Source organism: Camelus dromedarius, chromosome 15, assembly GCF_036321535.1.
Source record: "Camelus dromedarius isolate mCamDro1 chromosome 15, mCamDro1.pat, whole genome shotgun sequence".
NCBI classification, from domain to species: Eukaryota; Metazoa; Chordata; class Mammalia; order Artiodactyla; family Camelidae; genus Camelus; species Camelus dromedarius.
The window spans coordinates 37,057,256-37,070,890 of record NC_087450.1 but is presented as its reverse complement, the minus strand read 5'-3'; positions in this window follow the sequence as shown (position 1 = coordinate 37,070,890).

The following is a 13,635-nucleotide window of genomic DNA, read 5'->3' as shown; positions in this document are numbered from 1 at the left end:
GGGAAGCACCACTTCTGCTTATTTTTTTTACTATTAACGCTTGAATTACACACTCCTCCGTGTGCTCTCAAAAGTGCCGCCTGGCATTTTGAAAAGAAAACCTAAGAGGTACAGCCCATTCGTTTTGAAAAGAAATCATCCCCAGTGCCATGAAAGCAGCCCAGTCCCTGACTCTCCGGGATCCCTCGTCAGCTCAGCGGTGAGAAATGGTGAGACATCGGAGGGAGTCTGGCTGCTGTGGGAACTGCTCCCAGCTTCTTCCGGAGGCTGGCTGACAGAAAACCCCACCCCGTGGGAGAGGGAGCAGAGGAGAAACAGCCCAGGGAAGAACACGAGGGGCCCACGAACAACAGCTCCTGTCCCCCACCTGTCAGGTCAAGAGCAGAAGTGAGCCCCAGTGGCCGGGAGCACTCCCCACCCCTCGCCCCCCAGCCCCCCTTCCCACCCTCCACCAGCCTGGGAATGCTAATGACAGTTCAAGAAGGGTCAGTGATGTGGAAGGGCCTTAGAAATCTGGTTCAGAACTCTCAATTTATAGATGAGAAAATGAGGCCAGGGAGGAACAATCAACATGCCCAAGATCCTGCAGTGACTCAGTGGCAGAGCCTAGGATTCAGGTCTCTTGCGTCTCAGGCTGCTCTGCTTTGCCTCACGTAGTCCGGTAGTTCCCAAGCTTGGCTTCACATTAGAATCACCTGGGGAGCCTTATAAAAATATATATATAAATAAATAGCCCTGCCCGGCCCCATCCCCAGAGATCCTGGGTTCTCTGGCCCCGGGTGGGGCTTGGATGTGATCATTTTATAGCTGCCCAGGTGACGGGTGTGCCACCAGGACTGAGAGCCCCTGCACCCCTGCCTAGCTTGACTCAGCTGTCTGTTCCTTTTGTTCCATGATGAGCCTAGCCCTTGCTAGGGGCTGGAGTTGGAAAAGTGAATCATACTCAGTTCTTGCCCCAAAGCTGCTCAGTATCTGACAGAGGAGCCTCCTGTGAAGAGCTCATGCCAGCAGCAGGGTAACACTATAAATATAAATAAGTAACCACAGTGATGAACTCTGTATAGGAAGGTTGAGGGAGGTGATATGTGAGTCCACATTTAAAAGATGAGTATGAGTTTGCTAAGAGGACAAGATGCAGAAGGGTTTTCCAGGGAGAGGAGACAGCATGAGCAAAGGCCCGGAGGCATGAAATGACATGGTGCATTTGTAGTTTGGTGTATCTAAAGCAGGGTGCAAGGTGAAAGCAGTGGATACAGAGCTAAGGAGATAGGCAGGGACTGGATCCCAAAGGCCCCTATGATATAAGCCATTCTAAGGGATTGGGGACTATCTGGAAATGATGGTGAGCCACTGAGATAAGTCACGCAGAAAACTGACAAAGGACATCTTGCATTTTAGGAAAATCAACCTAATGGTGATATGGATGATGAACTAGAAGGAGAAGAAGCCAGGGGCAGGGAGACCAGTTGAGAGAGGAAGCAAAGAAATGATGAGGGCTTGATGAGGTAGGCAGTGGCCAAGAGGACTGAGAGCCGAGGACGGGTAACACCTGAATGCTGAACTCTGCCCCTGATGCACTGCATTTTCGAGGTGGAATTGATAGGATGAGGTAGTTGGTTGGTTGGTTGGGTGACAAGGTCTGATTCCAACCTAACTTCCCCCAATTCCCCTTCATATACTCTGAACTGAGCTCATTCCCCATTTCTCTGATTCTGCCGGTCCCTCAGCCTAGGATGCTGATCCCTCCTCCATATCCAAATGTCCATAAAGGATACATCCTTTGGAGTCTCAACTCAATGCTGCCTCCTTTGAAAATCTGGTTTTTGAAAGAAGGAAGGAGTGAAGTCCAGCAAGTTCATTCTATGTATTCTCAAGAATAGGTTGTTGTATCTGGCCCCCTGAGAAGTCTTCCTTCTCATCCTCACTGTCCTTCAAACCTCTGCTGAAAGTCACCTGTCCTGGGAAGGTGTTCTTGGCACCTGCAGATGTGGGTTGTGTCCCCATAACACTTTCTGCATTCCTCTGTCAGTATTTAGAGAACTGTCTCATGTTGTCTGTCATTATTGCTTTACACACGTGTTTTCTAGGATAAATAACCTCTTCTGAAAAACAGGGGCACTGTCTTCTCTCTCCTGTCCTAACACAGTGCACGGAAAAAAAGATACTTGATAAAAGTCTGTCAAATGAATGATTGTCGAAAGTTGAGTTTGTGAATTCCAGGGACGCGTTCTCTAGTAACGGCGATGACGATGATGCTCACCAGAGGCTGCAATCTCTCCCCTTGAATAGAGCATCTTGGGTTTAACTCTCCAGCATCATTTCAGCCCAAGGGTGGAGTATTATACTGAGGAACCACATCCGTGTAATTTGAACCTGTCTGCAGACACGTGGAAGACTTTCTAAGACCACCACAGGGCTGGGCACTGCACTTTGAGAACTGCTTCTAGGGCATTCTCTCAGAGGAGCCTTTAGCCATGCAGGGAGTGGAAGGCAGGGACAAAACTGCCCTGGCCAGGAAAAAGTGAGGCTTATCCTGTCATCTGGGCAATTCTGGCCTCCTCAGGTAACTCACATCCTCCAGGAATTGTGAGCCTCCGCTGGGTATTACAAAGAAACTTCTGATTAACCGACACACTTAAGGTATGTATGCACCTGTGGTTGCTATCGTACTCCTCCCACGGGCTTACCTTTGTAAAGCGCTGGAAGATTCATTGGAATTTCAGATGCTGTAGCGACTTAAAGGGGAAAAAACTAGGCCTCAGCAGTGTCCCCGGCTCCGTTACCATGAGGGAGCTGTATCTGAGGGTATCCCAACCCTCCTTGAGCCACACATTAAAGCAAGGAAGTCCAAATCTTGAGTCTGAGCTGGCAACTGAAGGAAGGGACCTAGAATCAGCATAGCAGTCAGAATTCTGCTTGAGGGCAGCACTGTTGAAACTAAAAGGAACAATTGTATCTGGAGCAGCCTCTCTACACACTTGTTCCCCTGTGGCAACTGTGATGTTCAGATTAAGGCTCTGTATACTGGGAGGCGAGGAGGAGGGGGGCGGGTGGAGAGGATGAGGGGAAAGAGGAGAGGAGGGAAGTTCCCCTTCCAGGCACAGCTGGATGTGAGGGATTTCCCAGGTGATCTGTTGACTGCAAGGAAAATGAACACCTTCCAAACAGACTGCCTTCCTCCCTGGGAACCTGAGGGCATTTAACCTCTCAGAGAAATTCCCTGAAGCTTTGGCTCTGCAGGAAATTCCTGGCTACTCTCCAGGAGATGCAATTGCTGCAGAAGGAAACTCGCAGGCTGGACGAGGGCAGGGCAGGCCCAGCCCTTCATCTCTCCCAGGCAAGTCCAGACTGCAGGGCCTTGTTTGCTTTGGGACTGCAGTTCTGCTTGGAAATGAGATCTGGAGGAAAGTCCCAGACAAGAAAGAAAGCCTCTCTCCCTGGAAGACCCGTCAGCTTTAAATCACCCTGAGGAACTGTGGGCGGAGGCCCGACCTGACACCTTTAAAGCAGCTGCAAATAAAGGACGCAGAGACCGTGTTGAGGGCAAGTGAAAAAGAAGTTAGTCAAAATGAAGAACAGAACATCCATGTCTGGAGCGTTTCTATAGCATCTGTTGCTTGGATGGGCGCCTGTGTTCCCTCCAGGATAATGTCTGGAAGCCTCCAGAACGTGTTATCCATCAGGCTGCCTGGCATGACACTATTCTTTAAGGCCAGATTCTTTCTGCCCGAGACCCTCTAGCATCACTGGATTGGGTCCTCAGTATAGACCATTTGAATTTTCAGTGGAAAACATGGAAACCATGCTTGCTTTACAACCAAGGGCTTGTTAATAGTTAAATACAGCTCTCGGGTTTGATGGACTGGTTCCTGTTTTGCTTTGTCCATTTTGCTCTGTTTTCGGCTTTCTTCTTGTTTTACCAGAAATGTAGGACCACTGACCTATAGAGCAGAAGTGCTGACCTGGACAATGTAATGACCACACTCCGATGCTGGCAAGGCGCCTCGTGATTAATGTACAGGACCCCGAAGACAGAAGAGCAGCCCACCCCGGCACGGAGCCAGCAGCTGTTTCCTGCTTCACGTCTCATGTAAACCCTGACTAAGCCTTGGGGAGTGGAGGGTTGATGCTTTCGGACAGGAGGCCGCTTTCTCCCCAGGATGCCAGCTTCCTTAAAAGAAAGCTATTTTTCCTTTACCCACCACTTGTCGCTCAGTATTGGCTTCTTGAGTGACTAGCAGCCAAGCCTGAGTTGAGTAACATCAGCCATCAGCTCTGAGGACTAGCACTTGGTGGCCTAATTCTTCATTATCACAAACACAACCACGATGAAGAGCAGTGGAGAACCATCGACAGTCCCAAACACTGCTGGTCGATGGCTATTGTTGGTCTCTGGAACTACCCAGAACAGGTACCCAAGCCAGAGGCTGAAGACCTGAGGCCCAGGACCCACTGTAAAGGAAGGGAGTGAAAATGCCTATTTATTACCCTCACTCTTCAGACTTCGATGTTTGCTCCAACCTTTCTATGTCCCATGCGGAAAAGGGAAGGTGAGCTGTTTTGCACTAATTCCTCCAAGTCTTCAGACTCTGCAGCACAAGGAAAACTTACGAAGCAAGAGACCACACCTTCCCTGCATTGAGCTCAGTGGAAGATGAACTCAGCTGCCTGCACCATCCTCTTCATGGCACAGCTGCAGGACAGCCTCAGCTGCATTGGTTTGGAAACCCTCCAAAGTGGACCGAGCCCCTCAGACTGGTTTTAGCACTGTTGTTATTCTTAACCCCTTCTGCAGGGAGAGGGCAGGTCATGAAGACTGCAGTTGTAGGCTTTGAGCAGATGAACAAATCAAGATGGTGGCACTGCCAGTTACAGACGGGATGCATTAGGTGACTAGGCCTTCCCCATTTCCTGGTCACTCCTCTAGCACAGACATGTATTGTGCTAGGAGGAAAATTGCAACAGAGTTTGGCTCATTTGCCACTAAGGCAACACCTACAAGATCAGCTGCAGTGAAGATGAGAAGTGAGGCCCAGAAAAATCTGATCATATAAACAATTTGAGAGCTTCCAGTTAAACCTGTCTTGTAGGGCCAGCATCACACTTTATGCTCAGTCCTCCACTCTCAGCAAAGAAAAGGGCCTTCTGGTTTGTTATTTTCTCTCTCTAGTCTTTTCGTATTTCTGGTGCCTAGTAAGGTGCCTGGAGCATAACGGGCATTTAGTTAACATTGGCCAAATCAATTCAGAAGGAGACACTCAGGGGAAGCTGCAAGGCTGTTTGGAAAATGGCCTTTCTGTTGGATGGACAATGCCCTAGAAAAAGGAGGAGCTCCCGGATGGGACCTGGCATACATCAAACCCTTCCCCAGGGGCAGTCCAGGGGTGGCTTTTGGTGGACTCTGAACATTCTGGGGCTGGAGTCCACAAGAACTTCTCGTCAAGGAGGAAGATTCTACAACTAGATCTGGAGATAAGGGGGTTAGAACCTCTTGCTAAAGTCAGAGTGGGAGAAGTACAGCTAGGCCTTGGACCTGGTTGTAAATATCACTTCTGCCACTGCTAACAGTGTGATCTCAGGCAAGTTACTTAGTATCTCCAGGCCTCAGTTTTCTCATCTGTAAAACTAAATTAACAATAGTACCTACTTCGTAGAATCAATGTGATGATTAAATTAGACAGCACATGGAAAGAGTGCAGCAACTGTGTGGCACATAATTGATGCTCAACAAATGACTCACTGATGTGCTGTTGGTCTGAGGTGGGAGGGGCACAACATCCCTTTGACAGCCATCGCCTATTGACCAGGAGGACAGTGAAAGAAGCAATGCTGCCTATAAAAATCCCCACACCTCTTTCCCTCTGCTTAACCCTGACTTCGTTCCTTCTTGCTTGTCTACCTGCTACTCCCACATTAATGTAAAGCTCATTGAGGACACAGATTATGACCCAGTGGTCAGCAGAGTCTTTCTACATTGGTAATTAGTCAATAAATATTTGTGTGTAGACTCATGGATATTTTCCCAACTGACTGGTTGAATATGACTTCTGATGCTTATGGGTATCAGTACCCAGGAAATATATAGTCTAAGATGGGAGAGACATGGGTTTAATATTTCCTAACATTTCTGCTTACCTGCCACCTATTTTTTTTAAGGCATTAAATCCAAAATCTTTAGATCCTGCTGCTTTGCATGACTGGGTTAGGTTGCATATGAGAATTATGCAAAGCAAAAAAAAAATACATCATACCAATTTGCATCTCAATTTCTGTTCCTCTCAAAAGCCACCAAGTCCCTTGGCAATAATCATGCGCAAGGCAAAGAAATTAAGAACTCTGGCTGGGAAGACATTAAATGAGTCTCTGGAACGTAGTACAAGACATATCCAAGGGTCTGTCCTTCTCCTAGATTTCTTTCTGGCCCTGCCACAGGAGAGCAAGAACTCCCAGGGAAGGTTCCTCTCGAATAATGAGAGACGATACAATCAAATCATGTTACAAATCGCTGCTTGGTACTGTGGGTTCATCACACTCTAGGTCAGATCATGTCCCTGTGCACAGTGGTGTGTGCAAAGCATTACTCCAGATAACAACAAAAACCTATAATGTAGAGTTTCTAAGGCACAGAGTCCCACAGTAATAAAAAATCAAGGCCCAAATAACCCAGGAGTTCTCTTTATCCTCTTTCATCAGCATTCCAGGCAATGTCTGCAGCCCTTCTCCCTTCCAGTCTCTCAGGAAACATAGTGATAATGAGAGCTTGGGGAAGGCAGGTGGTAGATGAATCTGAGTAGGTTATTACGGTCCAAGGTTGTTGTATTAAAAAGATGAGTCTGATTGAAAAAGAAACAAATGGCCCAGCCTGACTTATAATGGCTCTGAAGGAATTTGAATTCCAAAGTAGGGCTTTGTTTGTGTTTGTTTGTTTTCATAGAGCAGTAAGACTAGGAAAGTTTTCTCAGTGCTTTCTGTAGATTTACTGCTTGGAGGAGAAAGACTCTGAATCAATGATGGGAACTCCCCCTCTCACGGGGAGTGTGTGTCTGTCTTCAGTGAAGCCTCAGAGCCTCTAACAAGGCTTTGTCTGCCCAGTGGGCACGACAGGGTGGTCACCATTCCCATTTCAAGTCATTTCCTCTGGGAAGCCCCCCCCCCCAGCTGACTCCCTCCAGCTTGGTGGCCCAGAACACTTTTGGAAGCTCTTAACCTCTACCCATCAGAACACGAGGCCCAGAGTCTCCCTTCAAATATTTCACCCGTAGTCTCCACAATTAGATGGTTGGAAAGAACAGCCAGGATAAACATTCCTGGAATAACAATAAATCCCCTTTGCCAAGTCCCTCACCTCCTCCATGCCCACCTTCTTGGTGGGGCCTTCTCAGATGTGCGCATTAAAAATGCACCTAGCCCAGCCCAACCCCACCCCTAGTACTCCCTAGCTCCTGCCCCTGCTTCATTTTTCACCACAGAACTCACTACCTTTGACATCATTTACTTTCTGCTTACGTGTTTACCATCTCCTTCCGCCAGACTGTAAGCTCCGAGAAGGCAGGGATTTTTGTCCTATTCACGGGATTCCCAGTACCAAGAACAGTATGCAGCACAGAGAAGGCACTCAATAAATACATTTTTTGAATAAAGGCCTGCCGACGGCCAAAGGCTTTGTACTGATCGCAGCCTCCAAGCCAACTCCACAAGTGAATGCTGGCCTCTCAGGGAACCTAAGTGTCCTCTCAGGGATGGGCTGGGTCACCCTCTGCCCTCGGGGGAAGGCTGCCTCTCAGGAGGTATTTCAATGGCTGCTGGGTTAGTGGGTGGGGTCACTCTGCCAGGTCAGAAGCACAGAGTATGTAGTACAGTTTTTTTTCTTCTGTTTCTTTCTTAAGCCCCAATTGGTAAAAGAGTCAGACCCTGCCCTCTTCCTCCTCCTGTCTTCTCCCTGTTGGACTTGGCTTCTGTCAAGAAGGCTGCAGAAAGAAGTCAGTCTGAGCCCGAAGCTCGATGCCCTGGAGTAATGGCCGGCGCCCACCTTCCCGTTCTCACTGGGAGCCAGAGCTCCAGCAGTCACAGTTCTTAGCTGAACAACAGAAATTCTAACTGGCTAATTTAAGTAGAAAAGATACTTATTGAAGAATGTTAGTCGTCCACCAGTTCCAGCAGCTCTTCATCTCGGCTGTCACTTCTCCATCTCCTTGGAGCCTCCGCCACCCCTGGTTCCCTGACCGCCTTATTACCCCCTGCCCCTGCCACCCACTCTGCTTTCATCTGCTTCCTTCCACTCCTGTCTGGCCCCTGGCCCCTACTTTGCTCTTGGTTGTCCCAAGAACTCTTCTCTAGGAACCTTGACTCCAAAGTGGGCAAAGTTCCCTTCACACCTAGAAGGAGGCTGTGGTTGCACAGCATAGTGAATGCAACAAATGCCACTGAACTGAATACTTTAAAATAGTTCGTTGTATTTATGTGAATTTCACCCCCTCCCCAAAATAAATCCCTTCACCCTAAACCTATTTTTCTGACTCCATTCTCTTACCTCTATTATTCTCCAAAACCTGGCACTCCCTTGAAGAACACACTGTATCTGCTGATACACCTAGTCCCCATCTTAATTTGAGCCCTTTCCCTATTCAATAAAAAGTCTTAAATATGACATCCAAGAACACCCGCATAGAAGGACTGTGAAAATATCTGCAAAACTTTAAACATTGTACATAGATTTTTAAATATTTTGAAGTGGTCTGTGATCTCCAAAAATATTAATGTAAAACACTATGCAAAAAAGAGGAGAAAATTGATGTATATTTGCACACATATATGCATAGACTATATCTAGGGCAGTGGTTCTCGAATTTCAGTGTGCACCAGAATCACCAGGAGGACTTGTCAAAACAGATCTCTGGGCACCACCCCTGAAGTTTCTTTTTCAGTAAGCTTGGGGTGGGGCCTGAGAATGTGCATTTCTAGCAAGCTCCCAGGTGATTACTTTACTGCTAGTCCAGGGACCACAAGGCTCTTGAGAGACACACAAAAACTGTTAATATAATTACCTAGGGAAAGCAGGGGGTAAGGGGGGACCTTGTAGGCTGGGAGCAAGGGTGGAAGGAATTTTCTCTGTACACTCTTTTGTATCATTCGAATTTCTGTCTATGTGAATATATTTCCTACTTACAGCAAATCTGAAATTGAAAAAAAGAAGAAAAGTAAAATATCACTACCTTAAAGCTGCTCCCCTCCCTCAACCACATGAGAAGGGAAAGAGACCAGCTTTCTTTACACCCCCAGTGACTCTGTGAGAAGGTCGCTGCCCCGCCCTACCGCTTCCCATTTGTACGCTGTGCATCCACTCCTGTTACTTTATTCACATAAGCCCTGTTGCTGGGTACCAGAACCCATTTCCACCTTCCAACAGGAAGCCTACTGGTGTTCACATATTTCCTCTCAGACCCACCAGGGTTCACTGTTCTCAGAGGCTTTCAGAAGTTATCAGATTCATCAGTCTCTGCATCTCTCATGTCCTCAACCTTGGAGCACAGCATAAACCTCCCTCTCCTTCCCACAGCAGCCCCAGACCACCAACGACCAGTCTCATCACTAACTTCTCCAATCACAGCCCAGTGTCTCCGTTCTGTTAGCCCTCTGTGGCCTCACTCAAATCCTTGTCAGGTACCAATGCCATGGACCATCCCTTCACTTTGTCCTAATGCCTAGACTCCTTTGTCCCTCATTCTTGTCTGATGCTAGTGTCCTGTCTGGGACTCCCCCACCACTCACTTACCAGGTATTATTAATTCTCATCTCATAGGATCTTTTGAATTCAGCACTGATCAAGGCATTTTATATATCCTATAAATTTGATCACGATTATATTTTTCCCAGCTAATCTCCCCAATTTCAGTCTCTTCGTATTAGCCCACAATCTACTTTTGACTGTTTAAATTCACTACTCAAAAATTTTCAATAAATCCTTACTACTGCAGATCAAAATACAAATTTCTTAGCTTAGATTTCAAAGTCCCTCCACTGTGTAGGCCCTAATCTCTATTTCTGGACTTATCTGTTACTCCCCGAGAATCCATTTATTCTACCTGCCACTCCCCAAACACACTGGATACCTTCCCACCTCTGCCACCACCTCTCTCTGGAATTCTTCCCACCCCATCAAAATTCTATCCAGCTTATAAAGTCTATGTCAAATATTTGGGTATATTTTATTGCCCCTACTGGATTGCATATTTCTTGAAAACAAGTACATTGTCTTGCACATTTACGTGTTTCTCACAGCACTTTCCCTATGTTGGGGAAAGGAAAGAAGTTAGCATTTATTGAGCACCTCCTGTGTGACAGAGGCTGGAAATCACTTTACATATGTTATCTCATTAAATCCTAACAGTGACTCTATTTAATAAGAAATATTTTCTAATCCCATCAGTGATGAAACTGAGGCTCAATGGAGTGGTTTGTTCAAGGTCAAAAAAGAGCCAAAATCTGAACCTAAGATATGCCTAATAAATACATTCAAGGAAAGAATTATTGATGCTCACAAAAGGCCAATACAAAGGAAATACAAATGGCTAAAAAACACATGGAAAAATTCAGCCTTATCAGCTGTCTAAGAAAATAAAACAAAGATGAAATGCTGTTTATTGCCAACCAAATTAAAAGTTATCACACATCCAGTAATATGTTGGCAAGGGTTGGGGAACAGGGATTTCTTGCGCTACTGGTAGAAACAAAAATTGGATCATCTCTAGAAGGCAATCTGGCCTTTAGAAATATGCAGAGCTTTTGACCTAATTAACTCCACTTCTAGAAATATATCCTAAGGAAGCAGAAAGACATGCATAAAAGCATTTATAATTAAGGATGTTCATCTTGCCATAAAAAAAAAAAAACAGAAACCAACTCAATGTCCAACAAACAGCATTTATTAAATATTCTGTGCCCACATCTACCATGGAACCCAGTATAGCAGTAAAAAATCATAGTATAAAAAGATACGTAATGAAGTGGTTATGTTCTCACGATGTATTAAGTGAAAACACAAACTGAGTTAACAAAACAGCATTGCAATGTGATGCATTATGTTTAGAAGATGTGAATATAAGAGGACTCAAAGGATCTGTTCTAAAATGTTTAATGGTGGTTATCTCTGAGTAGAATGATGGTAAGTGGATTTTATTTTCATTGCACTTATTTGTATTTTCAAACGTTCCACACTGAGTGTATATTACTTTTATAATATAAAAAATTGGGGAGGGGACTTGTGTTGATATTAACTATGCTTCCTAGTATGAAAACCAAAGAGGCCCATCAAACACAAGGCCTGCTGACGGAGAGGCCTCACAGAGGGTTGCCACTGCCCACCCTTGAGACGCACACCCTTGGGTGGGGCAGGCCTCTGTCAATAGTAGGAAGCAGAGTGGAGGAGGGGAGGATCACATTGCTGCTGGGGCTGCTGTAGGTCAGGACAGCACCCAGGGGCCTAGGGGAGGCACCGAGGTAGTGCCCAGCCAGTGGCCAAGACCCCTGCCCACCCCTCCCAGAGCATTCAGTATAAGAATCCACCCGAAACAGTGAAACCCAGGTGTAGACTCCAAGATTCCAGGAGAAGGCGAGCGAGCCCGTCCTGACCTGCTTCCTGGAACCTTGGGTGGTTTGCGGTTAACCACAGCGCCTGAGGCGCAGGGCAGGCTTGAGGCCAAGTGAGAACTAGTGTGGGAGTGAGTCCCCAGAGTGGGAAAAAGAGTGCAATAATCAAGACAGAGACTTAAGCTGAAACTGGGTGTAGGCACTGACAGTGAAGGGGGCGGAGATACAGACAGACTTTGAAGGAAAACCGGTTTTTCCACCAGGGAGCTGGAATTTTCTAGGTTTTGGGTAGCCCCCACCTGACACAGAGCCATTATTTAAAAAACACACAAAATACTAATTTTGATTGTAAGAAAATGTCCCATCTGAAGAACACACTCATACTTGTGAAGCCCCTACCGTTGTTCTTCACAGCCGTCTTCCAAGGTAGACCAGGAACGGCGCGGCCCCCAGAGTGAAAACAAAAAACAAAAAACACCTGAGGCGTTAAAGCGAAGTTTCCACAGCTCAGTCATTTTGAAAGGTGACGACGCAACAGAATCTACAGTGTTAGTTTTCTGCTCAAGTGAAATTCCTAGTCCCAAACTCTGAACTTCCGTGTGGCGGTATTTTTTCAGCAAAAGCTGAAACTGTGATTTGGTAGGAGCACAGGATCTGGAAGAATCACAGACTGCAACTCTACAGCGACCCAACCAGCAGGCAGGTTTGAGCTGCAGCCCCACATCTGAGAGAGGTGACTAACATCTGGGGCGTGGGTTCCTTGTCTGTGAAGTGGAGAAGGTCACTCCTCCAACAGATAACTGGAGCACCGAGTATGTGTCAGACAGCATGCTGGGCACGAGGAGCACGATGACGAGGACACAGGGAGGGACAAACCACAGCCACAGGTTGTCTTTGTACTCTGCAGGTTAAAAAAGGGGTTTTACTTTTTTGAATTAGTGAAAAAATTAAAAGGAGGATATTTTGCAACCTGTGAAAAATTATATAAAATTCCAGTTTCAGTGTTCACAATTAAAGTGTCGTTGGAACCCCATCCCATTCATTAGCCGCTGCAATGTTTGTGGCTGCTTCCACGCTCCCAGGACACAGCTGAGCCGTCATAAGAGAGACTGCATAGCCCACAAATCTGAAAATATTTACTATCTGGATCTTTCCAGGAAAAAAATTTGCTGACTTTCAGACTAAAGGAAGAAAAACAAGGTAATTACAGATTCAGAGAAGCTCTGTGAAATGAAAAAGGGCAGGGGGTGGCATTTTTCAAGGCTGTTATGAAGGTAAGGATTAAAGTGCTCCACTGCTCTATCTACCGCTTTGTAAAACCCCCTATCTGGAGTGTTTCCAGGTCTCACTGGGCTGCGGGTACCAATCCAGTGAAACTAACAGATGTGTCAGAACGTCACTGGCTCCCACCTGCACCTACATGATGGGGGCCCTCCAGCCCCACTGAAGTCCTGCCGGCATTCCCAGAGGCTAGGAAGGGACTCGGGTGCTCCCAGGCTGCCCTCTGGGAATACACCTGTATTCTTGCCAAGGGGGCTGCTTCCACTACACCAAAGGTGTAGGGGCCAACATGGGGTTACGCTCACACTCAGAGATGTGCTGCACAGGGATGGGAGGAAGGCCCGTCCTCCATTCAGTGTCCATGGGAGTCACTCTGGAACCAAAGCAGACAGCTGGGGCCCTTGTCTGCATGAGGCCCTATGAAAATGACCTCCTCAGTCCCTTCCTGATGGCCTGGGAGACAAGGTCAGAGACTAGCATTGCCCTGTGTCCGTGCAAACTCTCTCCGCCGTCTTCCTCTCCCCTACGTCTGTCCTCAGCCTCCCTTCCTCCCCATGCAAACGACTCATGCAAACTGGTGCCTGTATCGACTAGTGAAGAACACACTTTGGTTCTGTAATCTGCCGTATAATCTGTATGGTGTACAGACGGCATTTCTTAATCCACCTCCCAGGCAGCCACCCAACCCTTCTTGATCCTACCACAACTCCCTCGCACACAAGTATCCCGTCAAATATTTGTTGACTTGATTGGATGGAACTTGGAGCC